Consider the following 27,225-nt stretch of genomic DNA (forward strand, 5'->3'; position numbering starts at 1 on the left):
TCACAGCCCTCCCCCGGGAAGACAGGTCAGCTGATCCCAGGCCCTTGACTCCAGCTGCTGGTGGGGAGAATCCCCTCCCACGAAGAGGTCCAGTGCAGCTAGCTCTCCTCACCCCCAGCTTCCCCCAAGATCTTTCCCTTCCTCGACCCCTCCTCTGCCTTGTTCTTCCCTTGCCCTTGAAGCCCAAAGGCAGGCAGCCTCCTGTCTTCCAGCAGAATTAGTAGCAGGGCTACAAGGGGGTTGATGAGCGCCCTATTTGCTTTAGGACAAAAACTGACTGTTTCCGGGTCTGCTACTGCAGACTCCCTGTTTGTATTCCCTTCTCGGGTTGGAGATGAAGCAGACTGAATGCAAATGACCAGGGGCATTGCCTTTCTCCAAGTGGAAAGGGCCTTGTGTGGGAGCTTGGAGACCTGAGCTTGGTCCAGACAGCCACACACCCGCTACGTGACCTCAGGCCGCCCCTGTGGCCTCCCCGGGCCCAGTTCCCTGACATGCCCACCTGTAACTCCACAGCAAACGTGGAAACTCTGTCAGGAAGGCCGCTTCTGAAAGCCTCCTGTGTGATCTGGAACGTGGAGGTCAGACTCTGACTCGGGAGCACAGGTTGATTTTTCAAGTCGGTTCATTGTGTCCCAGCGCTGGAGAGATGAGATCACTGAAACCAGTGGTTAGTTTTGAACAGCTGAGTTTTAAACCCAGGACTCTAGGGGGTGGGTTTGAATGGCTGGACATCCTTCTGGGAGATCTTAGGGTCAAGGCCTGGGACTGGGGGGTGGGGGGGTGGCTGGCAGGGCCAGGAAGCCCTGAGGCAGGTTGGGGAAGCCCGTGCTGAATGGTCAGTAGACTCGATGCCCCTGTTTCCCCAAGGCTCTCCCCCAGCACCCCGCATGTGAAGTACATGGTCTCCTCCACGAAATGCACTGATTCGGAAATACTTTAGGCTCCTGGTTTCTGTCAGTCAGCATACATCATTGAGTGTCTAGTCTAGACAACATATGGACAAATAATTCCAGGCAAAATTAAAAAATAGTAAAAATCGCGAATATGTTTATACAACACACACACACCCCCCTATGCAGCTTATTGTGAATACGTGCGAGCACGGTCTCTTTGTCTCTCTTCAACAACTGTAAACACGTCCTGAGCACTTACAGGGTCTGGGGGGTTCAGGCTGGGAGACTGAGTTTCCAGACTCCGATCAGGAAGAGGGTCCTGGCAGACCCCTGTCTGGGCTGCGTGGAGCCGAGGGCGGTGCCCCTTGGAGACCCTCCCAGGCTTGGAGCCCCCGGCCCACTGTCAGCACGGGGCCCAGCCAACCTCCTGGGCAGGGTCCTCTTGGCCTGCTCCCAGGCCGCCCTCCCGCTCGTCCCAGCCCTGTCTGGCTGCAGCTCGTCTCCCCAGCTCCCTGACACAGGCTAATTGCTTGTAACCAAACTTGGCCTTAGAAATGTCAGGCGTCATGGGAAGCGGGAAGGGGAGGAAGGGGATCAAAAAGAACAAGAGGAGTTGGGCAGAAGCCACCACAGAGCGGGCAGCCCCTGGGGCCCCCAGGGCTGGCCGGGTTCATTAACTGATCCGTATCCAGAAGGTCACCACCTTGCACAGAGGCTGCTCTGGCCCCGCGGTCTCCAGGTAGCAGCTGTCAGGAGAACACCTTGGAAAGGGCAGAGAAGCGTCAGCCAGCCCTCAGCCCTGCAGAGTGCCCGGGGGCCCGCCCAGGTCAGCCTGCCTCCAAATGCCAAAGTGAAAGCATTTATTAAGCCAGCTCCTTCCAGTCTGCTGGGCCCTCCGCTGACAGGAGGCCGGCTCCTTCGAAGGCCCGGCCTTGATTCTTGGGGGCCGCGGGGTCCCCTTCTTGACCTCCTCCCGCCCCACCACACCTGCTACTGCTGCTCTGGGTGGGGCGGGGCTGCAAGCTAAGAAATGGCCAGCATGGCCTTGGAGTTGGCCCTCAAGAAACCCTGTTTTCAGTGCGCTGGTGGTCTCTGGTTTTAGAACTCTTGATGTCACAGTCATTCAAAAACTGAAACAGTGAGGTATGTTTTCTGGGGCATTGCAGTTCTCTGCAGAAACGTCTGGCCAAGGGAAGTACCCCAGGCAAAGAGAGGTGGGGCTTCCCCTGGGGGTTGTGGGGGGCTTCCCCTCGGGGGGTGCAGGCTTCCTTGGCTTTTCTGACCCGATCCCCTCCACTCCAGACCAACGCCACTCATGCACTGCGTGGGTCCCAAATGCCCGAGTGTCAGCGGTTTCTGGTCCTTCGCATCCAAATATGAGAATTAAACACTCTTGAGATCAGCTCCTTGCCTCTCTGGTGAGGTCCCATTGCGTGTTCAGAGGCAGCCCTGAGCACACAACTAAACCCACACTGCCTGTATTGTGACGTCCCAAGCACACAGTGTGGGAGTTACAAGCCAGACTCCCTGGGTTCCGTTTCTCCACAACTTCTAGCTGTGTGACCTTGAACAAGTCACTTCACTGCTGTATATCTCAACTTCCCCACCAGCAAAACAGAGTGTAGTGTCTATGTCCATGGGGTTATTGCAAGAATTAAATGAGTTAATACAGGTCAAGCGCTGAGAAACATGCCTGGCATGTGGTAAATAGGATATAAGTTTATTGGTGTTATGTTTTTTTCATTTTCTGCTTGAAACCTTTGCAAGCCTGCTTTTAAGGGTAGCTCCTCTTTCCCCAAAACCCACTGTTAGGAGAGGATTCAATGGAGCAGGGTCATCCAGCGGGGATTGACCACTTACTGCACAGGTGCAGGCGCTGTGCAGACAGAGACGGGCGAGTCAGACCCCGGCGGACGCCCGTCATTTGCATCTCCCCGATGGACGTGGTCTCTCGCACTGAGGTTGTCAGCAAACCTGGGTGGAAAGCTCCGTGGCTGGCGGATGATGTCAGGGGTCACAGGGCAGGGGTGGTGAAGGGCTGCCAGGGGCTGGAGCCAAGCCCTCTTGACCACACGTGTGGTTTTTTTGGTTGTTTATCTAATAAGAGTGAAAGAGACTTAACGGGCACATTAATCGAATCCTATATGTGGACCTGGTTTGGATCTTGCTTTGAACAAACCAACTGTAAAACCACACTTCTGAGACCACTGGGAAAATCTGATGATCATGGACTGGTTGTTAGGCATGATCGTGGTATCATGGTTATGTTTCAAGAAGTCTTTCTTAACTAGAAGCATACATTTGACTGTTTACAGATGAAGTGATGCAATGTCCAGAGTTTGGTTTTTTTCCTAGCTTTGTTGATATGATTTACAAATAAAAATTAAACATTTTTAGGTTGTATGACATGATTTTTCAGCGGTGAACAATGCAGTGATTTGTGTGTTGCTGAGAAATGATTTTTGGTTGTTGTTGTTCAGTCACTAAGTTGTGTCCTGCTCTTTGTGACCCCATGGACTGTAGCCCATCAGGCTTCTCTCTCCATGGAATTTTCCAGGCAAGAATGCTGGAGTAGGTTGCCATTTCCTCCTCCAGGAATCTTCCCTACCCAGGGACTGAACCCATGACTCCTATTTGGCAGCCATCTCCTGCTTGGCAGGCAGATTCTTTGCCATTGAGTCACCTGGGCAGCCAAAATGATGTCCGCTGTCAAACTAATGAACACATCAGTTGCCTCAGCTTTTGTGAGGTGAGGTAATTAGTGAGCAGATGTGTGAGTGTAGGGTGAGAATACTTCAGATCTACCCTTTTAGCAACTTACAATGCAATATTATTAACTATAATCATCACCTTGCTGTACTTTAGATCCCCAGAATTTATTCATCTTGTAACTGGAAGTTTGATCTCCTTGCAGTCCAAGGGACTCTCAAGAGTCTTCTCCCAACACCACAGTTCAAAAGCATCAATTCTTCAGCACTCAGCCTTCTTCTTTATGGTCCAACTCTCACATCCATACATGACTACTACAGTCAATCCTAAAGGAAATCAGTCCTGAATATTCACTGGAAGGACTGATGCTGAAGCTGAAGCTCCAATACTTTGGCCACCTGATGCAAAGAACAGACTCCTCGGAGAAGACCCTGATGCTGGGAAAGATTGTAGGTGGGAGGAGGGGACGACAGAGGATGAGATGGTTGGATGGCGTCACCGACTCAATGGACATGAGTTTGAGTAAGCTCCGGGAGTTGGTGATGGACAGGGAAGCCTCCTGTACTGTAGTCCATGGGGTCGCAAAGAGTTGGACACGACTGAGTGACTGAACAGAAATGATGCCTGGAAGTTTGTCCCCTTTGGCCGACATCTCCCCATGTTCCCCACCCACCTCCTGGTAGCCACCATTATACTGTCTTTATGAGTTTGACTTTTTCAGATTCCACATATAAGTGAGACGATACAGCATTTGTCCTTCTGTACCTGCTCGCTTTAGTTAGCCTGATGTCCTCGGGGTTCATCCATATTATTGCAAATGACAGAATTTCCACTTTTATATGCTCCCAATACTATTCCATTGTATATACGCCGCCTTTTCTCTATCCAGTCGTCCTTGCACTGCAGAGACACTTAGGCTGTTTCTGTGTTTTTGTTGTTGTTCAGCCTCTAAGTCATGTCGGACTTTTTGCGACACTGTGGATGGTAGCCCGCCAGGCTCCTGTGCCCGTGGGATTTCCTAGGCAAGAATACTGGAATGGGTTGCTGCTTCCTTTGCCATTCCACATCTTGGCTACTGTGAATAATACTTCATATGAACAGCTACAGGTGTCTCATCAGGAATGTGCTGTACAGTGTGGGAATGGAGGTAACTCTTTCAAGATTCTGACTTCATTTCTTTTGCATATATACTCAGAAGTAGGAGTCTTAGATCACGGTAGTTTTCTTTGTAATTTTTAGAAGAACCTCCATACTGTTTCCACAGTGGCTGCCCCAGTTTGCATTCCCACCAACAGTGCACGAAGGTTCCCTTTTCTCCACATCCTCAACTACATTTGTCCTCTCTCGTCTTTTTGACGAAAGCTACTCTCACATTCTAACAGGTGTGAAATGGTATCTCATTATACTGTTTTTCTTTTTGTCTTCACACTGGTTTTTATTTATTTATTTTTAATTGGAGGATAACTGCTGTACAGCGTTGTGTTGGTCTCTGCTGTACAACGTGAATCAGCTATGAGCATACGTACATCCCCTCTCTTGAATCTCCCCCGCTCCCCATCCCCAGCCTCCCCTCTGGGTCGCCACAGAACACCGAGCTGAGCTCCCTGCACTGCACAGCTGCTTCCTGCTCCCTGTCTGTCTTACTCACGGTAGCGTGTGTATGTCAGTGCATACACATGCTCTCAATCTGTCCCGCCCTCTCCTTCTCCTGCTGTGTCCACAGTCCATTCTCAACGTCTGCACCTCTATTCCTGCCCTGCAAATAGATCCATCAGTACCATTTTCCTGGATCCTGTATATGTGCATTAATACACAATATTCGTTTCAATGTAGCTTTGATCTGCGTTTCTTTGATGATCAGTGATGGGCACATTTTTGTTCACCAAGAGTCAGACACGACTGATCAACTAACACACACCCTTTCGTTAATCTGTTGGCCATTTGTGTGTCTTCTTTGGAGAAGTGCCTATTCAGGTAGTTTGCCCATATTTCAATCAGATTATTTGTTTGCTACTGAGTTGTAGGTGTTTCAGCAGGCATCTGCCATACAGTGTGGGGTGACAGGGGAAAGAATGAAGATAAAACAAGACTGACAAAACTGTATAATTGTTGAAGCTGGGTGACAGCTGCAGGGAAATTTGTTTTCGTGTGTGTTTGAGAATTTCTGGAATAAAAAGTTACAATGAAACACAGTGGACCCTATAAATAGTCAACTAATCTTTGACAAAGGAGCAAAGGCAATACAATTAAACAAACATAATGTCTTTGGCAAATGGTGCTGGATCAACTGAACATCCACACGCAAAATGAATTAATCTAGACAGACCTCCACAAAAATTAACTCAAAATGGATCAGAGACCTAAATGGAAAATGTGAAAGTGTAAAACTCCTTGAAGATAATATAAGAGAACACCTAGAGGACCTTGGGTATGATGGTGCTTTTTTAGCTATAACATCAAAGACATGATCCATGAAAGAAATAATTGATAAGGTAGACTTCATTAAAATTAAAAACCTCTGCTCTGTGAAAGACAATGTCAAGAGAATTAGAAGGCAAAGCATGGACTGGGAAAAAATATTTGTAAAAGACACATCTGATAAAGGAAGGTTATCCAAAATATACCAAGAACTTTGAAAACTTTACAATAAGAAAATAATCTGGTTTTAAAAACAGACCAAAGACCTTAATAGACACCTCAGTGAAGAAGATATACAGATGACAGGTAAGTTTTTGAAAAGATGCTCCATATCCTCTGTCAACAGGGAAGCGCAAATTAAAACAACAATGAGAAACCTCTATATACCCATTAAAAAGGACAAAATCCAGACCACTGGCAACACCAAATGCTGAAGAGAACAGGGAGCAACAGGAACTCTGCTACACTGTTGCCAGGAATGCAAAATGGTACAGCCATTTTGGAAGACTGCTGGTTTCTTACAAAGCTAAACTTCCTCTTACCATACGACCCAGCAATCATTCCCTGTAGTCTTTGCCCAGAGAAGTGGAAAACTCATGTCCATACATATATCTGTAGCCACTTTTACTATAACTGCCACAACTTGGAAGTAATCAAGATGTCCTTCAGTAGATCAATGGATAAATACATAAAGAGCGGAACATCCAAGCAGTGGAATATCCTTCAGCCCCCACAAAAGAATCAAGTTATCAAACCCTCGGAAAACAGAGGAAGCTTAAATGCTATTGCTAAGTGGAAGAAGTCAATCCGAAACGGCTGCATCCTTTGTGATTCTAACTGTACGACGTCTGGAAAGGGCAAAACAGCAAAGACAGTAAAAAAGATCAGCAGTTACAAAGGGTGGACAGAAGGGGAGAGGCGCGTAAGGAGAGCAGGGGGCATTTTTAGGGGGCAGTGAAAATACTTGACCCCATAATAGTGGACACCTGCCATTATATATTAATATTCATGCAAACCTATAGAACACTCAACACCAAGAGCAATCCCTAAGGCAAACTATAGATTTGGTGACTATAATATGTTAACATAGGTTCATCCTTGGTAACAACTGTACCAATCTGGTGAGTGATGTTGGTTAACAGGGGAGGCTATTCGTGTGTTTTGGAGCGGGGGGTATGTGGGAAATCTACCTCCCTCTCAGTTTTGTTGTAAATCTAAAACTGCTCCAAAAAAGGAAAACACACACAGAGTGGCGAGGCAGCTGCTGTGCCTGGGACAAAACTGCCCACGACCTTGCTCTTCAGACCTGGGCATGGTCATCTATTTCTTATCCCAGGGGCCCCTGTCTGACCACAGGCCCTGTGTCCTTATCACAAAGTGAGCATACTCTGACAGTGAACCCAGGGGCTATACAGAGCAAGAATTCATGGTTTTGAAAAAGCCCTACAGGTAAAACGTGGAAACCAGGACAGTCCACTCCTGGGATTGCAGTGCACGTGCTAACCAGCTTCTTCCCACTCTGATCCAGGTGCCACCAAGGAATTGCCTTTCCCCCTCACGCATGCACAAGGAAGAGGTTTCCATGGCCTTAAAAGGCCCCGGTGTCCCTGGGCTCCTATGCTGTGCTGGTCCCAGAAGATCCTACTCATGCAAGAAAGCCGGATGGCTGTACCCTTGTCAGTGTCTCCGCCTTGTGCTTGAAGTATCCGTCCCTGAACAGCCCTGAATGGCTGTCACTTTCCGATTGTTTACATCCAGTTCACAGTTCTCTCTCCCAGAGAGCCCCATCACTCTCCCAAAACACCTCCGGAAAGTCATCGGAGGTTCCTTTTTTCTCCCTCTCTCCTTCGCTGAGTCCACTCCACAGCCGTGTTTTGGAGCTTGGGCAAGCGGTAGGGAGGTGACAGGGCTTTTCACCATCGTAGAAAAGCTACACGGCCTGACTGGGTTGTGGGGAAGGTGCTGGATTAGAGGTCAGGGGCCCTGGGATTCAGAGACCTCTTTTCTGTTATCTGTCAATCCTAAAGGAAATCAGTCCTGAATATTCCTTGGAAGGACTGATGCTGAAGCTGAAACTCCAATACTTTGGCCACCTGATGTGAAGAACTGACTCATTTGAAAAGACCCCGATGCTGGGAAAGATTGAAGGCAGGAGGAGAAGGGGACCAGAGGATGAGATGGTTGGATGGCATCACCAACTCAATGGACGTGAGTTTGAGTAAGCTCCAGGAGCTTGGAGCTTACTTGGAGCTTACATCGCCCCTGTGGTGATGGACAGGGCGGCCTGGGGTGCTGCAGTCCATGGGGTCACAAAGAGTCGGACACGACTGAGCGACTGAACTGAACTTTCTGTCATCTGGTTTGGGTCATAAAAGGCAACTCCTTTTACCTTCTCTCATTTCACCTGTTCTCGTTTGGAGGACTGGATTGTAAGGTTGTGTCCCGCTCCAAAAGTCAACTATGTCCTCCTTTCAAAGAGTGCCTGGCTCATTTCCACTTGAGGGAGAGCCCTCACGGACCCCACTCTCCACACAGTGCCCCAGTGATGGTGGGACAGCCTCCATGCCTGCCAATGGGGCCAGCGCAGGCTCAGGCAGGACGCTGCCCAGCTGCTGTGAGCTCGCACCACTGCAGTCCTTAGGGAGGAGAGCTGAGTGGTACCCAGATCAAAACCGACCTTTGAGCCCACAGTGGGAGGGGACGCGGTTTTGTCAGATTGTCCTGAGGCTGCTTGAGAGACCTTCTGGGCAATTCTCATGACTCTCCCAGGGTTCCTGCAGGTCCATGCTTGAATGTCACCTCCTTAGGGAAGACTTCTTTGATTTCACTGTTTAAATCAACCTACCGGGCTCTATGCCTTTTCCCAGCGTTTTGGTCTTCATTGAGCTTATCACTCAGTTCAATCGCTCAGTCGTGTCTGACTCTTTGAGACCCCGTGGACTGCAGCACGCCAGGCCTCCCTGTCCATCACCAACTCCTAGAGCTTACTCAAACTCATGCCCATCAAGCTTATCACGACCTGACATTATTCACGTAGTTTGTATTTTGCCCATCTCTCCCAGACTTGGATATATACCAGGTGTTCTTAAGATTTTTTTTTTTAATGTCCCATGACCCCGTTAGCAATCTGATGAAGCCTACAGATCCCATCTCAGAATAAAGTGTTATAAATGCATCCAATCCAATACAGTTGGACTGGTTGAATCCATAGATGGGAAAACCCGTGGATACTGAGGGTCACCTGTCTGTAGTTTTAAAAGGAAACCAACAATACTGAAATATGGCTATGGAAATACAGAAAAGCCCACACATTTATGACACTGGAATATATGTGCTTCTTAAATAGCACATAAAGTAATGGTATCTAAATGGTCTGCCAAATCCCTAATTTTGAAGTAATGCTATTTCTAGTAATTATCCCCAGGTATCTGCAATAACTGTAGTGTGACATGAAAATATATATATATATATATATATTTTTTTTTTTTTTGGTGACAAAGCGGTATTGCTAATACTGCTGTTTGTTTCCTGCATTCATAATTGAAGGAATGCTAAAGTTTAATTACTTTAGTGAAAATAAAGATACATTTTTTCCCCCAAAGAAGTTCACAGATTCCTTGAGTTCTTAACTTCTGTTTAAGCTCTTCAAGCCTGCTAGCACCCTCAGACCACACCTGGCATATCACAGGCACTTGATAAATATTTCTTGAATAAACAAAAGCTTATGTTACAATCTAGTAGTTAAAGGGTTAAAAATTTTCCCTACTCTTTCACATCCATTTTAATAATACTGTGATGGCAATAGCTAGTGTTCAATGATCATCTGCTGTGTGCCAGGCATTGTTTTATAAATATTACATCATTTATTTCTTCCAACAACTCTGAGGAAGGTGTTATTAATACTCCTTTTCTGCAGTTACGGAAACTGAGCCAAACAGAGTTTAAGCAGTCTGTTCAAGGCTGCACAACTGGTGTTAGAACTCAGCTTGGTCTGATGCAAAGAGCTGACTCCTTGGAAAGGACCTTGATGCTGGGAAAGATTGAGGGCAGGAGGAAAAAGTGACGGCAGAGGATGAGATGGTTAGACAGCATCATTGACTCAAAGGACGTGAATTTGAGCAAATTCCGGCAGAGGATGAGATGGTTAGACAGCATCATTGACTCAAAGGACGTGAATTTGAGCAAATTCCGGCAGAGGATGAGATGGTTAGACAGCATCATTGACTCAAAGGACGTGAATTTGAGCAAATTCCGGCAGAGGATGAGATGGTTAGACAGCATCATTGACTCAAAGGACGTGAATTTGAGCAAATTCCGGCAGAGGATGAGATGGTTAGATAGCATCATTGACTCAAAGGACGTGAATTTGAGCAAATTCCAGGAGATGGTGAAGGACAGGGAAGCCTGGCGTGCTGCAGTCCATGGGGTCGCAAAGAGATGGATATGACTTAGTGACTGAACAACAAGAATTCTGAGTCCAGAGCTGTGTTCTTGGACTCTCAAAGGAAGCTTGCTCAAGTGTCTTGGCCTGGGGAACTGCCGTCAGTTCCAAAGGTCCTGCCCTGGTCTCCTCCACTGGCTAAGGCTCAGACCAGCTCTCATTCACCTTCATCTTCTGAGGCACTATCTGTGAGATCTCAGCTGCACCTCAGCTTAACAGAACCACCTCAAAGCTAAGGACCGCCATCATTAAAGTCTACAAGTAACATGCTGAAGAGGGTGTGGAGAAAAGCGAACCCTCTTACACTGTTGGTGTGAATGTAAATCTCTGCGGCCACTATGAAAAACAGCATGAAGTTTCTTCAGAAGACAGCTACCGTTTGATCCAGCAAGCCCACTGTCCTGAGCATATACCTTGACAATACTAGAATTCAAAGAAATGCATGCTCCCCCGTGTTTATAGCAGCACTGTTTACAGCAGCCAAGACATGGGAACAACCTGAACGCCCACTGATGGGTGAACGGGTAGAGAAGATGGGGTGCGTATCTTCAGTGGAGTACTGCTTCTGCTGCTGCTAAGTCACTTCAGTTTTGTCTGACTCTGTGCGACCCCATAGACAGCAGCCCACCAGGCTCCCCGTCCCTAGGATTCTCCAGGCAAGAACACTGGAGTGGGTTGCCATTTCCTTCTCCAATGTATGAAAGTGAAAAGTGAAAGTGAAGTCGCTCAGTCGTGTCCGACTCTTCGAAACCCCATGGACTGCAGCCCACCAGGTTCCTCTGTCCATGGGATTCTCCAGGCAAGAGTACTGGAGTGGGGTGCCATGTACTACTCAGCCATAAAAGAGAACAAAATAATGCCATTGCAGCAACATGGATGCGACTAGAGCTTATCACACAAAGTGAAGTCTGAAAGAGAAAGACAGACTCCATATGATATCGCTTGTATGTGGAATCTAAAATATGACACCTATCTATGAAACCGAAACAAATTCTTGGGCACAGAGAGTGGCCTTGTGGTGGCCAGCGGGGAGGCAGTTGGGATTAGCAGATGTAAGCTATTACACAGAGGATGGATACACAGCAAGGTCTATAGCCCAGGGAACTATATTCAGTATCTTGTAATAACCTGTAATGAAAAAGAGTGTGAAAAATAATATATACATATAGCATTCACAAAGGCTTCGTTTTGGTTTATTATATATGTATATTGTAACTGAATCACTTTTCTGTACACCAGAAACACAGCATTGTAAATCAACTATACTTCAATTTAAAAAAAAGCCAATGACCACTGGGTCAGTATCTCCAGGACAGGTTTTTCTTCTACTTTCCAAATCTCAACATCCACCTGCACACTGGGCATCTCCCCTTGATGTTCTCCAAACCCCGCCATGCCAGTGTAAGGCTTGCCTTCTCTGCGAGCGCTTTCCTGACGCTTCCCAGGTAGACCTGCCAGCCTGGTGTCTCCACTGTTCTCTACACACAGCTCACCAGCATCCCAGTGGCACGGCGCTGCGGATTTGCTTATGTGCCTGCCTGCCCTCCCCATTCTGGCAGCTCCTTGAGGGCAGGGGCTGTTTTGAGGGTGCCTCTAAAGCTCTAGGATTTAGAGTGAGGTCTGACAGTTAGGTGCCCGGTGGAGGTTTACTGAATGGATGTACAGATGAATGAATGAATAAATGAGTAGTGATTTGGTCCAACGCTACCTCCCGCTTTGGCTATCGTGTTTATTACTGTTGTTGTTTAGCCACTCGGGTCCCGCTCCTTTGCAACCCCGTGGACTGTAGCCCGCCAGGCTCCTCTGTCCATGGGATTTCCCAGACGAGAGTGCTGGAGTGGGTTGCCATGTCTCCAGGGGATCTTCCCCACCCAGGGATTGAACCCAAGTCTCTCTCCTGCACTGGCGGGTGAATTCATTGCCACTGAGCTACCAGGGAAGCCCCGTGTTTATCATAATTTACATATAACCAAGCATCTAGTACCATTACCTGACCCAAGGGAAATGGATTCTGAAGGTGTGAGGACTGAGTTCCTCTTTATTTCCAAGCTTGCAGTCAGTCTGAGCAGTAAAAATACAAAGAGCTAGATCACATTAGGGTATTTTAGCTATTTGTTTCAGTTCCTCAAATCAATTCAAACCCCGTTAATACTTAATTTAATTCCTTGGTTTTTTTCCCCCCTAGAACATTAACAGATATGTTATTAAGCTGTGGGGCCATCCATAATTGGTCATCTCTCTGTGAATTAAATTTTAAAAAGGAAAAGTAAGATCAAAGGATAATCAGATTTCCTATTTATGCAAGACAACTGAGTTAAATTACATTTTCTTGCTAAAAATAGATTATTTTCTTAAGAATTAAACATTTATTTTTATCTCAAACAATCTCCATACATCTTCTGTAGAGTTAACAAATAAATTCCAGGTAATAGTATTACATATTTAATAAATGTAGGGTGATTTGAATGGTATTAGAGTGCAAAGCATCAAGCAACTTCTGGAGGCAAGTAAAAATGGATTGAAGGGTCTCGTCCCAAAAAAAGGAGTTTGTGAACCAAAGAAGGGTATGAGCCTTGAGGGAAAGGCTGAGCAAAGCTGGCCACAGAACTTATATTTCAAAAAACCAAGTTGAAGCTTTGAGACATTTTGAAGTATTGGCCTAGTGAGATGGTTCCTGGAGGAGAGATTTTTTGGGTCTGAAGAGAAACATGTGGTATAACAGAAGTATTACCGTGAAAGTGTTAGTTGCTCCGTCGAGTCTGACTCTCTGAGACCCCATGGACTGTAGCCAATAGGCTCCTTGGTCCGTGGAATTTTCCAGGCAAGAATGCTGGAGCGGGTAGCCATTTGATCTTCTTGACCCAGGGATCGAACCTGGGTCTCCTGCATTGCAAGCAGATTCTTTACCATCTGTGCCACCAGGAGGCTTCCTTAAATCACACTCGCCTTATTAATTCCCCACAGTGATGGGTACCTGGAGTGTGTTCCGATTGCCACACCACTGCCAAGCACACTTGCACCTGATTCTCTGTGTGCCACCCCTGGCATATGTACCCAGGACAGCTGGATCACTAGGCACTATCCACTCTGATGGCACAAAAGGTATGATATAGGCCAATGGTTCTCAACTGGAGACAGTTTTGCCCCCCAGGGGACATATGAATATCAGAAGACATTCTGATTGTCTTGTTCAGCATGTGGTGAGTAGGAGTCAAAGATGCTGCTAAACATTTTACAATGCACAGGACAGCCCCCACAGCAAAGAGTTATCCAGCCTAAAATGTCGATATGCTGAGGTTGAGAAACCCTAATCTAGGTATCTTAATTTTTTGGTCCATATTCCTTTTTGATGACCTACTGATGGAATTGAGTGATTTATGAGCCTCCTGCAAATGTATGCTGAATTTTATGTGTGTGTGTTTATGAAATATGAGATGATATCAAGAGCATCCTCCCTGTGCCCTCAATTCATGTACACCTAGAACCTCAGAATGTAATCTTGTTGAGAACCCAGGTCTTTGCAGATGTAATTAGTTGAGGATCTCAAGGTAAATCCTTTCTGAGTTTAGGGTAGGTCCTAAATCCAGTGACTGGCATCCTTAAAATCAGAAGATAGAGAAGATACACAGAGATAAACAAGGAAGGTCATGTGAAAGTGGAGACATACAGAGACTGGAGTTAATGCTGCTGCAGTCGAACCCACGTCTCTTGTGCCTCCTGCATTGGCAGGCAGATTCTTTACATTGTGCCACCAGGGAAGCCCTCAAGGAATGCCAGGAACTGCCAAAAGCTGAAAGAGGCTAGGAAGGATTCTCTTCTAGAGCCTTCGGAGGGCATGTAACCCTGCCAGCCACTTGATTTCAGATTTCTGGCTGCCAGAACTGTGAGAGAATAAATTTCTATTATTTCAAGGCACAAAGTTTGCAGCAGTGCTAGGAAACGAATACGAGGAACGTGCATTCTTTTGGGGGCAAAGACTTTGTTTTTCGCCTGCCCAACATTCTTTTCCTTTCATTTTATCACGGCATCCCCATCTCCCTCCTACTTGTTTCATCCATTCGAGTGGTCCAGAGTGGGGTTGGCCCCATCCCCAGTCACGTGACCCAGGCCCAACCAGTCTCCCAAGTGATGTTTCAGTTGGACATGTGCCCGAGTCATGTCCTTCCATGAAATCCTTTCAGGTCAGGTTGTCGGGTGGATACATAAGACTGCCTTTGCTGGTGGCCCTCTTTGCCACTGTGTAGAGACAGCCTGTTGAGGATAAAGTCAACACAGAGGACAGTATAGCCAACAGAGAGAGGGGATGTCTGAGGATTCCACTGGAGACTCAGGACCAGTCTATTCTTGACGACTCGTCTCTTAAACTTTCCTGTAACCACCCTTAGTCCCACACTTTTTTTGTTTAATTCAGGATAAATTGGGTATTGTCAACTGAAACTAACTAAAAGAATTCTGACAAATAGAATCTCCAGTTTTCATTGACACTGCAAAAGGATGAGTCCCCTTAAATGTTTATGAATCCCAAACCTTTTTTAATTGTTAGAAAGGCTTGTAGTTCTGTGCTTAAAAGCTCATTGTATAACCATAAGAGTAACAGGGCAGTCTCAAATCCAGGAACAGGGCTTTGGTTTGTTGAATTTCAGATTCTATAAAGTTTTCACAAGTCCCTAGGATCATGGAATATTAGAACTGAAAGTGATACCAAAGAGTATCTTGATTTTTTTAAAGATAAAAGCATGGAGGAAGAGGATATTATGCATTGACAATTCAGATCATTAGAAATATAATTTATCTTGAGTCCAAAGGGAAGCCCAAGAATACTGGAGTGGGTAGCCTATCCCTTCTCCAGGGGCTCTTCCCGACCCAGGAATGGAACTGGGGTCTCTTGCATTGCAGGCGATTCTTTACCAACTGAGCTATCAGGGAAGCCCTCTGTGAAGAAAGATGGGCTTATAAATGATGCGATTATATATTCAAATGATAAGTGAAGAGGAATATTAAAAGCTTGCTTGTTTTGATCAACATTTGTTTTCTGAGATGTCCATCTGACCTCCCTGTGGTTTGTGATACCGCCAGTGAGCTAAGAAGTTCCTTAACGAACAAAATCAATACGTCTCCACTGACTGCCCTCCCTCTCCCCCAATCACCTCTCTCCGGAGGGATGCCTGGCAAACACGCAGTGGAAAAAAAAGGAAGATGAGGATGCCTGGGTCTTTATCACAGTCACACGTAGAGTCAGTTGTGTGGGTTTGGGCACCACATCTCCAAGTTGATTGACTTGTTCTTGGTGGTTTAGAAAGTGCATCATCGCACACCCCACACTTTGCACACCTACATGAGGTCTTAGTAAGAGTCCCTCGTTCTGGGTTCCAGGTTCTGGCGTGATGGAGTGACCTCATTGGTCCCCTGGGACCCTTTAGCAGTGGGAGGTGGAAGCAGCAGCAGTTTTCTCTTCCGCTGGAACGAGGAAATAAGATGCACTTGCCAAATCCCTCTGTCCCTTCTCCCCCCCCTTTCACTAACTTGGGGGATGTTTGATGCTCTCTCGAGCAGATCTCAGAGAAGACACCAAAGCAATACTGAAGCAGTGATGCTTTTTTCTGCACTTTTTTCTGAAGCATGACCTTTAGATTCGGAGCAAGCTGCTATGTGGTTGTGTCCTCGAGTCAGGCGGGCCCGAGGGAGGGAAAGGCAGTGTAACCAGGCTGTACCCCGGTAGCTGAGTTCACCTCCACAGCCTTCTCAGGAGCTCAGGGGGATTTCTGAAATTGACCTAAAACTGCCGTCAAGCTAAATAAGCCCCACAAGGACATGAATTTCAGGCATGCGTGAAGGAATCTCAATACAATGTTAACCATTGAAGAGCTAAGACAGATCTTACAGAGGAGTTTCCTTGCACCCATGATCTCTACCTTTCCTATTGCTGATGTGTAGACATAGAATTGGGCTTCCCTGGTAGCTCAGTTGGTAAAGAATCGCCTGCAATGCAGGAGACCCTGGTTCCATTCCCGGGTCAGGAAGACACGCTGGAGAAGGGACAGCCTATACACTCCAGTGTTCTTGGGCTTCCCTGGTGGCTCAGATGGTAAAGAATCCGCCTGCAATGTGGGAGACCTGGGTTCAATCCCTGGGTTGGGAAAATCCCCTGGAGAAGGGAAAGGCTACCTGCTCCAGTGTTCTGGCCTGGAGAATCCCATGGACTGTATAGTCCACGGGGTCGCCAAGAGTCGGACATGGCTGAGTGACTTTCACAACTTTCACTTCAGACAGAGTCAGAGGTTCTCAGACAGCAGGAGCACCCAAGCTACTCATCTTGATTAAGATATGACAAATAAAGGGTCCTCTGATAGGACAAAGCTAATTGCAAAGGTGGGTTCATGCCAGGTGGTGGTTCCAAAACATGCTCCCCAAATTCCTTGACATTCCTACCATGGATAGAGCATCTAGGTCCCTCTCCTTGAATCTGGGCTCTGTGAAGGAGTGACTAACAGAACAATGGCAGGAGTCAGTGATGCTGCCATTTCCCAGCACCGGGCTTGATCTTCTGTCTCTTGGAACTGGCATTCTTGGAATCATGCTGTGAGGAAGCCTGAGCAGCCTGTGGAGAGGCCGTGTGGAGAGGAATGAGGTCCCTGGCTGTTAGTCCCAGCTGAGCTCCCAGCCAACGACAATGTCAACTCACCAGCAGGCTTCCCCGGAGGCTCAGTGGTGAAGAATCTGCCTGCTGATGCAGGAGACATGGGTTTGATCCCTGATCTGGAAAAACCCCACATGCTGCAGAGCAGCTAGGCCCAGGAGCCACTACTGTTGAGCCTGCGCTCTAGAGCCGGAGAACGGCAACTCTTGTGCCCACGTGCCACAGCTACTGAAGTCTGAGCGCCCTAGAGCCATGCTCTGCACCAAGAGAAGCCGCTGCAAGGAGAAGCACAGCAACCAGAGAAAGCCCTCAGGCAGCAAAAAAGACCCAGCACAGCCAAAATAATCAAATAAGATTATAAAAATAAATAAATAAAATTAAAACAACAACTCACCAGCCCTGTGAATTTCATCCTGGAAGTAGATTCTTCAGCCCCACCCACCTCCTGCCCCAGGTGGTGCCACAAGGAGCAGAGAAGGGCCTTCCCTGCAGATTCATGGGCGAAACAGAGGTTTGTTTTCAGGATTTAGTGTTTTAAGCTACTGCATTTTGGGTGGTTTGTCATTCGGCAATAAATGACTTGAACCCTCCCTGTCTGATACAGTCTTTATTTCATCACCGCCAGCCAGCATCTCGTTGGGCGGCGGGGGCGGGGGGGGACGGGGGCGAATCAGGAGGTGCTACGCCAGTGGCGGTCACACTTAACCAGACAGAGTTGTGAAGTGGGGAGCTTGCTAAAAATGCAAGTCAGCTGAATATTTCAGTTGCCTCTGTTTCGGTCCAAGTACCCACATTTTAAACATACACCCAGGTTGTCCATGAATCTTGTGGAGTCACCAGTTGATTAGATGATCGTTACTCCAACAAGAGTAAGCTCGCCGGACAAAAATGCTTTGGGAAAATTACAGCTGTCCTTCAGATCTACCCTCTCTCCCACCTTCATCATTTTTCAGCTTGAAGAAGACTGGTAGTTGGCTTTCTAGAAAGAGGGACACATTTTTTTCATTTATTTTTTTAAATTGGAGTATAATTGTTTTACAATGTTGTGTTAGTATCTGCTGTACAACAACATGAATCAGCTAATGAAAATATTACTCTAACTCAATTACACAAGATAAAGCTCCTTGACTCTGACTTCTTCATTCAAATTCTACCTATTCAGAGCTGCCAGCCACTGACTGTGCTCCATGTTCTCCCAGGGCGAATCGCTCACTTAGGGTAGGGTGTTCTAGTGGTTAAAACACATGCCATCATATCAGACAAACCCGGCCTCAAAGCCTGGGGACCTCGTATTAGGCATTGCCTCTAGCCAAAATCCTAGGTCTCTGATTATGCATCTGGTAAATGATCATAGATGACTAATGCACGTTAGACGTTCAACACAATGCTTGGCACATAATAAGCGCTCAATAGACATTTTGTGTTATGACTCGTCCAACAGAAGATAAAGGGGAGGGGACAGTCTACATATCACTCAGCCAGGTTTTATACTTGGAGACAGAGAAATGGACAAAATCAGTGATAACCTCAGCCTGATGTAAATCAGAGTCAAATCTCTGGGGCACATCTTTAAAAACACAGAATCCTGGGCCCCAGTGCCCAGGATAGATGCTGATTCAGGGTATGCATGGGCCCCAGAACCTGTGCAAATAACTCCTCGACGCTATCCCGTCTGGGAGCCGGTGGAACACTCAGGCCCCTTTCCTCCTGAACATGCTGATTACCTTGTACATTACAATAACCTGCAAGATGCTGTCCCTTCCAGCACATTTGCAAGCATCCTATGCATCCCCCCTGGAGAACCTGGCTGCCTTGCTCCTTAATCAACTTGAGTGACACCGTCATTCCTCTGAGAACCAGTCCTGTTTCTCTCCTCCAAAGAGGCTGGGGCTCCTGCGTGCCTCAGGGTGAGAGATGACCCAGCCACCTCTGGCTCCCTAACCTTCCTGAAGTTCACAGTGGCCACCTGCACACCTGACCTGGCTCTTCACTCACAGAATAGAAGTAAATGTCACTCCTGGAGATTTTAATTAATAGCCTTTCTATTTTTTTTTTTTTCCCTTTTGGGTCAGACTCTTAAGTGTCGATCAAGTTGATGGAGCTCCAGGGAGTCTTCTGTTCTGAATAGGTGAAAAATTGTACCCACAAAAAGAGTTCCCCATCCGATCAATTCTCTCTAACAACTTTATTGATTAGCTGCAGGAACATTTTTCATTTATTAATTATGAAGAAGATGTCTCAGAGATTTCTTAAAGTTAACTATTGTAATTCTTTTTTAATCCTGAGTTAACATTGACTTGACTCACACTGCTTCCCAGGGCACAGAGTCCTACAGCAGGTGTGGGGGTGCCCAGGAAAGGAGGCTATTAAAGTGCCCGCAAGCAGATACTGCAGACTGAATCTTCATTTGGGGCCGATTAATTGATTCCTTGAAAAAAAACAACACAGTTTGTCCTTTTCAGTAATGTGTTAGCATCAAAATATCATCCCATTATGATGTCTAGGCTAGTGATGGTTAATTAATTAATTGCTGCCAGTTAAAAACACTGCTCGACCCAGGTAAATCTTTCATTTATTAAAATCGATTCTGATAATGGCTTTGCAAAGGGATTCGGGGGTGGGGGGGCTAGAATCAGGAGTCTTGACCAGCTCTTCCTTCCTTCCCTGCACCTTCCCTTCGTTTCCCCTCCTCCTCTGACCCACTAATCTCTCTTTCCCCTCCCTGCTCCCCCACCCCCCTTCTTCTTCCCATCGCTGATACCCTGTCCGAGGCAGGGGTCTGTTACAGCCTCGTTCAGCAGTGCCATTCGGGGGCTTCCTGGGCTCTGGATACTCTGAAGGTTGTAAACTGGCTCCCTCCCTCTGAGTTGTTCAACAGAAAACCTCTGATGGTAGACCACCTTGTCAGCTCGATTCCTCAGGCTTCCTGAGCAGGCAGGCTGGGCTGCTAGGAACTTGTGCCTGGAAATCAAATTCTGGCTCCCCAGCAGCCAGACTCCCAGCCCTTTCCCTCATCACACCAAGTCTGGACAAGGTTCCTGTAAGTGAATCTCAGTCTGGACACAAGAAGGAAGGCATCCGGTTATCCGGCTTTGTTTGACAAATACCCCGTGTCCATTGGGCTGGATGGACCAAGGTTTGTGATGGCACAAATGTGAATATGGACTCATCCCTGCTGTCAGGGTGACTGCAGACTACAGAAGGAGCCTGAAACCTTCTTACACTTCCAGGGCGATAGGAGAACCCTCAGAGAATATATGCATATATGTGAAACTGAGTCACTTTGCTGGACATCTGAAACTAACACAACATTGTAAACCAAATATGTGTGTGCTTGCTTAGTCATGTCTGACTCTACGACCCTGTGGATTATAGCCTGCCAGGTTCCTCTGTCCATGGAGTTCGCCAGCCAAAAATACTGGAGTTGGGTTGCCATTTTCTACTCTGGAGGATCTTCCCAACCCAGGGATAAAACCCACATCTCTTGCATCTCCTGCATTGCAGGTGGATTCTTTACCACTGCCCCACCTGGTGCTGTGCTGTGCTTAGTCACTCAGCTGTGTCCAGCCCTTTGCAACCCCATGGACTGTAGCCTGCCAGGCTCCTCCATGTCCATGGGAATGCTCCAGGCAAGAATACTGGAGTGGGTTGCCATACCCTCCTCCAGGGGAGCTTCCCAACCCAGGGATAGAACCCAGGTCTCCTGCATTGCTGGCAGATTCTTTACCATCTGAGCCACCAGGGAAGCCCCATAAATCAACTGTAGTTCAATAAAAATAAATAAATGAATGAAGAACCCTGAAGAAGAAAGCTCGTGGTGGGTGGGTAAAATCAAAGACAGGAGAAGATGCCCACCTCACCTCAAGTACTTCAGAGGAACAAATGGGTTTGATTCCAAAGTAAAAGATTATAAAAGGGAATATTTCTCATGGGGATAGGAGAGGGCAAAAATAATCTGATTACTGAATGTGAATGAGCCCAGTGAAAAGGAAAAGAGGGTGAGAGACAAAATAAAACAAAGCAAAAAGCAAAACCCCTGGTGCTGCTCAGGGAGCTCAGAGCGGAGTGTGAGGTTGGGGAGTGCAGTAATGGTGGGCTGGCCCACCGCAGTGGGGAGAGGGCGCTGAGTCAGGAGGAGCCCGGGTTCCCGAAGGGCAACATCGATTCACAAAAGCGCTAAACTATGTGTTGGTGTAAGAAGAAAAAATGGGGTAGGGAGGGATCCAGATTTGAGGAGGTTGGTGGGGGGATCGAGGGGCCTTGGAGCCCGTCTGGGTTCTCGGGCACAACACTCAGCAGCAGGGGGACAGTGAGGGACACAGGGGTGTGTGGCCGCGTGAAATGGGCCGATGTTGCCAGAGGCATCTCGTGCCAGACTCTGAAAAGAATTACACATGTGACCTTAGTACTACTTTCTGTTGCTAAGAAATTAAGGAAGGAGGATAGGAAAATAGGTATTTGTAAAAAGCCCTCATTTTCAGGTAAAAAAAGAAAGGGTGGGTTCTAGAAACCTTAAATTCAAACCCTGGTAAAATTCCAGAACAGGTTATTAAAAGGAAGATCGAGGGCTTTTGGAAGTGAATCCAGAGGGTCTCAGTAGCTAACACAGATTTGTGAATCACCAGTCAAACTAACTAGATGTCCTTTATGATAGGGTTCTAGACTTGTGTATCACAAATACAGCAGAATCAAGGATCGTCTTGATTCTGGCAAAATAACTAAGCTGACCTTGCTCGATATTCTTATGGGTTAATTTGTAAGTTCTGGGTTCAATTTGTGCTGTTAGTTTAAGTCATTATCAACAAAAATTCTTAGCAGAAAGACCTTGATTATTGAACCCAAGGAGGAGTTCAGTTTAGAATTCTGTTCCTGACCCAACCTTGTTCAACACTTTTCTAAAAGAAGTCAATGAAAGCACAAAAGACATGCTTATCAGATTTACAAATATGACTCATGTCTGGAAGGAATAGTTAACACAGCAAAAGAACAAATCAATATTCGAAGTTATTCCGTTAGGTTGGAATATGGAAGTAAACCAAGAGTATTACAAGAATGAACACAAAGTCTGAGTTCAGGTTGAAAAAATCAATAGGAAAGGCATAGCATTAGATAAGTATGACTTGGCAGCAGTTGATATGAATAGAAGGTTGGAGATTTATCTGACTGTAAAATCAGGATAAAGCAACAGCATAACATCATGGCTAGGAAAGTCGATCCAGTATTAGGCTCTGTGTGGGTTAGGGTACCCCAAGAAGCAGAGTCCAAGATAAGGGTTCCAGTACAAGTAATTATTTGGGGAAGTGACCCCATGACGCCTCATCCTGTAGGGAGTGGGTGAAATGGGATGGGAAGGAGCAAACAGAGGGTGAGTATCAAGCCAATGACTATGCATGAGACAGGAGTTGATGCTGCTAGGACTCTCTGAGAAGCATGGAGAAAGTGAAGCTCAGAGTCACCTGGGTGAGGCGGGAGGGAGCTGGGACATTTATACTCCAACTACCGTTGGTCGTTGATCGAAGATCATCATGGCGAGTGTTCATTCCTTGACACTTCCAACTGGGCACAGTCCAGTGGGCTCTGGCAGCCAGAGAGAGCCCTCAGGTGAAGCCATACAGGTGCTGGCAGTTAGAAGTCAGCCTGGCAGGCACCAAAATGGAAGGGCTCAAGAGGACATGAGCTGCACACCAGTAATATTCGCTACAGTCTCTCAGACTCAGATAACATACAAGTGTCCTTCCTGTTGGTCAACCGTTACCTGGAACACTGTATGTAGTTCTGGTGCCACACGAAAGAGGAACCTTGAAAAATGGAGTATTTCTTAGAGCAGGGACCCAAGATAATAAGGATTTTGAGGACCATGTCATCTGAAAATGGAACTCAGGAACTCCAGTTTGGACTTGGGGACAGAGAATATATGCTTGACATCTCCTGGCTGTCTAGCAAACATCTCGAATCTGACACATCCACATGGGAATTCAGTTCCTCCCCTGCCTCCCAAAAAACAATACCTATGTTTGAAATATTTGTGCATAAATACAGAAAATATAATACAAGAGGGCCCCTGTGTGCGTGCTCAGTCACTCAGTCCTGTCTGTTTCTCTGTGACCCCACGAACTGTAGCTCACCAGCCTCTTCTGTCCATGGGCCTTTCCACGTGAGAAGACTAGAGTGGATTGCCGTTTCTTCCTCCAGGGGATCTCCCCACCCAGGGATCAAACCCGGGTCTCCTGCACTGGCAGGTGGATTCTTTACCACTGAGCCACCTGGAAGTCCACTAGGGCTCCTGCTGCTGCTGCTGCTAAGTTGCTTCAGTCGTGTCTGACTCTGTGCCACCCCATAGACGGCAGCCCACCAGGCTTCCCCGTCCCTGGGATTCTCCAGGCAAGAACACTGGAGTGGGTTGCCATTTCCTTCTCCAATGCATGAAAGTGAAAAGTGAAAGTGAAGTTGCTCAGTCATGTCTGACCCTTAGCGACCCCATGGACTGCAGCCTACCAAGCTCCTTTGTCCATGGGATTTTCCAGGCAAGAGTACTGGACTGGGGTGCCATTGCCTTCTCCTAATAGGGCTCCTACCTCCCACTAAAAAACATGTGGTGATATTTTTCTTCTACAAAAATAGTAAGGAAGCGGGGATGGATAGATATGGAAGACCCATATCCAAATGCCAAAACCATACATGCACATAGTTTTAAAGAGGCACTAAAAGTTTATACTGAAGCAACTGGTTCAAAGAATATATAAAACTTCAAAAAAATTTAATCTGAGTCTTTAAAAGAATTAGGGAATTCATTTTTTAAAAAAACTAAAACATCATGGATGAACAAATAAAAGATCATTTGCTGCTCAATGTGAGCAGATACTATGTGAATAAATACCCTTCATACGAATACATTACACATACATAGTTATAGTTATAGTTTACTGGTAACTACTCCACTCACACATGTATGCACGTATCGCAAATTAGAGCTGGGTATGATACCATGGGTGTGAAGCTGAAGCTCCAATACTTTGGCCATCTGATGTGAAGAACCAACTCGTTAGAAGAAACCCTGATGCTGGAAAAGATTGAGGGCAGGAGAAGGGATGTGGATGAGATGGTTGGATGGCATCAACGACTCCATGGACATGAGTTTGAGCAAGCTCCAGGAGATGATGAAGGACAGGGAAGCCTGGCGTGCTGCAGTCCATGGGGTCGCAAAGAGTCGACACGACTGAGCAATTGAACAACAACAATGATACTATTAATACTAATTCCCCCGATTGGATAAAATAGATTATGACACACCCATAAATAGAATATGAAGTCTCCACGTGTTGGTTGAGAATAACATTCAAGATACAGTTTTCTTCAAACACGCAGAGTCTCCCCTGCCATGGACACAGGCCTGTGTTTTACTTGGATTCAGTGCTGACAGGTCCCTCCCTTTCTTTCACTGCTCCTGGGTCCTGGTCAGGCTACTTACTAAGCACGAGCCCTTGAAAAAACTCCTCTAACTTCTCAGGATCAGTATTTTCCCCAAAACATTTTTGTCACAGGCTTGCTGCAGAGAACACTGGGAATAAGAACGAGCTTTTGGGATTGAAAATTTGTTTTTTTGTTGTTGTTTTGAGTTGACCAGAGCCAGTATGGCTCACATGGTAAAGAATCTGTCTGCAATGCCGGAGACCCAGGTTCGATGCCTGGGTCAGGAAGATCCCTTGGGGGAGGAAATGGCAACCCACTCCAGTATTCTTGCCTGGAGAATCCCATGCACAGAAGAGCCTTGGTGGGCTACAGTCTGTGGAGTCGGACATGACTGAGTGACAAACTCTTTCACTTTCGAAGACTAAAGAAATCAAAGCTGCCCCTGAAGCTTTTGTAGGAAGAAGCATTTATTCCTTTCTTCATTTACTGTTGCTCTAGGCACGAGACAAGATGCTTGCTCCTGGAATCTGCTTCCCCCGAGGAGGCCATCAGAGATGCTACGATCTGGACTGGTAGTAATGGGCACACAAAAATCAGAACAAAAGCAGGAGAACAATACAGAGGAACAAAGAAAGCATCGGAAGGCAAGTCACCTGGGCGGGTACAGTGGAGGTCAGAAGCTGTGGCAGGAGCACTCTGGGAATCCGAAGGCAGCAACGGGCGGGGAAGCTGTCAGTTCTCATCTAAGCCATCCCAAGACCTCCGGTGACAGTCAGGATGTCACTGCAAATTGAGTGAGCAGAAAGACACTGTGTGAATACCAGACCCAGGAAGCGTCTTCCCAAAATGAGAGCGAACTGAGCCGATGCAACTAAATGGACACTTGAACGTCTAGCATTCATGAGAACAAATTCAAGGAGCAGCTACTTATAACGAAGAATGTGTTACTGTACACAGCTAAGAAATTGAGGTCAGTGTTTGAGGCAAGATGAAATAATTAGAGTTAACCCCGATGATGGAAAGATTTTCAGAAGGCTTTCATTGTTTAATCTGTTGCTGTCAGTACTTTCTAGAGAATAAGGTGGAATTTTGTTTTTCTTGCCAAGTGGCTGCCTTGCCAGGGACTGGCATTCTTGACAACTCAGCACACTAGGCTTCAGAGGGTTGATGGTGGAAGAATAAAAGTACCTTGTACTTTACAAAGTCCTGCATCAGTTACCTTAGTTCACCTCAGTACCACTGAGAGAAATGCAATATGAGGAAACGTGGACTCTGCAAACTGAGGGGCATCACACGTCAACGCACCAGGTTTCTAGGTGTGTTCGTCCTGACATACCATGGACCACCCTACTTCTACCAGCCACCCCTCCACTTCTCAAATCTTGATCGATCTATTTCCAGCCCTGAAGTAGCATTCATTCAACAAACAGGAATCCCCATACCAAGATGAAAATACCTCTAGGAGGATTATCACATGGATGACATTATCTGCCAATGAGTTTATCCAATAGGATTCTTAGGAGAGGAAAGACAAGACAGACACGTTCTGAAATCAGAATGGAGAGAGCATAAGAAATCTGGAGCACACAACATTGCTAGATACAGTTGGCGAATCCAGGCAAGGGACCCAGAGGAACCTCGGAGCAGCCGGAGAGCATTTAGAGGGTATAGAGGGGCCCAGAGAAAATGGACAGAAAGACCCCAAGACAAGTGCCACCTACACTGTGGTTTTATCTAGAGCTGGTCCAGATCACCTGATGAGGGGGAGGTCCTCCATTTCCATGCAGTTTGTCAGCTCAGTGGGATGGAGAATCGGGTTTCATTGAAGTAGACCAAGGGAAACTGGATGCACAAAGACGACATTGGGGGGGGTTCGTTAGCACTGGGAAGGGTCTCAGGAACTTTAAATAGACAGAGGCCATAATCCCAGGGTCTAGGGACCAAGTCCATGCAGAGAGGAAAGGTCTGCAGCCTCCTGTGATGTGCTAGCCTGAGTCTCAGAGGCTGAGACCGGGGTCTGGCAGGGAGCACATGGCAGGTGAGGGTGAGTGGCCACCCAGACCCACCGAAGCACCCCTGAAGTCACCAGTCCCCAGGGAACCAGGGGCCCAGCTTAGAGACTTGGAATGTAAGTGATCAGAGGCCCAGGCTCTGTTACCCAGGGCCCCAGGGGTTAGATGGGTAACTCAAAGAAGATGGGAAACTAGAGTTAAGAAGAACACGTTGACCCATAATTCCAGTCCCGTGAACTGTAATCTACAGATACCGTCATAGGAGTGTGGCGTGCCGAGATCATGTAGTGGTTAGTGCTCTCCGTTGTGAGCACAGCAACCTCGGTTCGAATCTGAGTCATGGCAGTAGTATTACACCTGGCATCTGCTTTCCTTGGGCTTCCCAGGTGACGCCAGTGGTAAAGAACCTGCCTGTCAGTGCAGGAGATGTGAGATGGGTTTCCATCCCTGGGTTAGGAAGATCCCCTGAAGGACATGGCAACCCACTCTAGTATTTTGCCTGGAGAATCCTATGGACAGAGGAGCCTGGTAGGCTGCAGTCTATAGGGTCGCAAAGAGTCAGACACAGGTGAAGTGACTTAGCACCCACACGTATAATGTATGTAATCTAATCTGTGTTAATATATCCTTATACACGTGAGAAGTGGCATGCATACAAGAATACTCACTGTGGTGTGATTAGAAATAGCCAGAGATCAGAGA

The sequence above is a fragment of the Bos grunniens genome, chromosome 24 (assembly GCF_055505025.1).
Source record: "Bos grunniens cultivar Pamir isolate PY7600 chromosome 24, Bosgru_T2T1.0, whole genome shotgun sequence".
Lineage (NCBI taxonomy): Eukaryota > Metazoa > Chordata > Mammalia > Artiodactyla > Bovidae > Bos > Bos grunniens.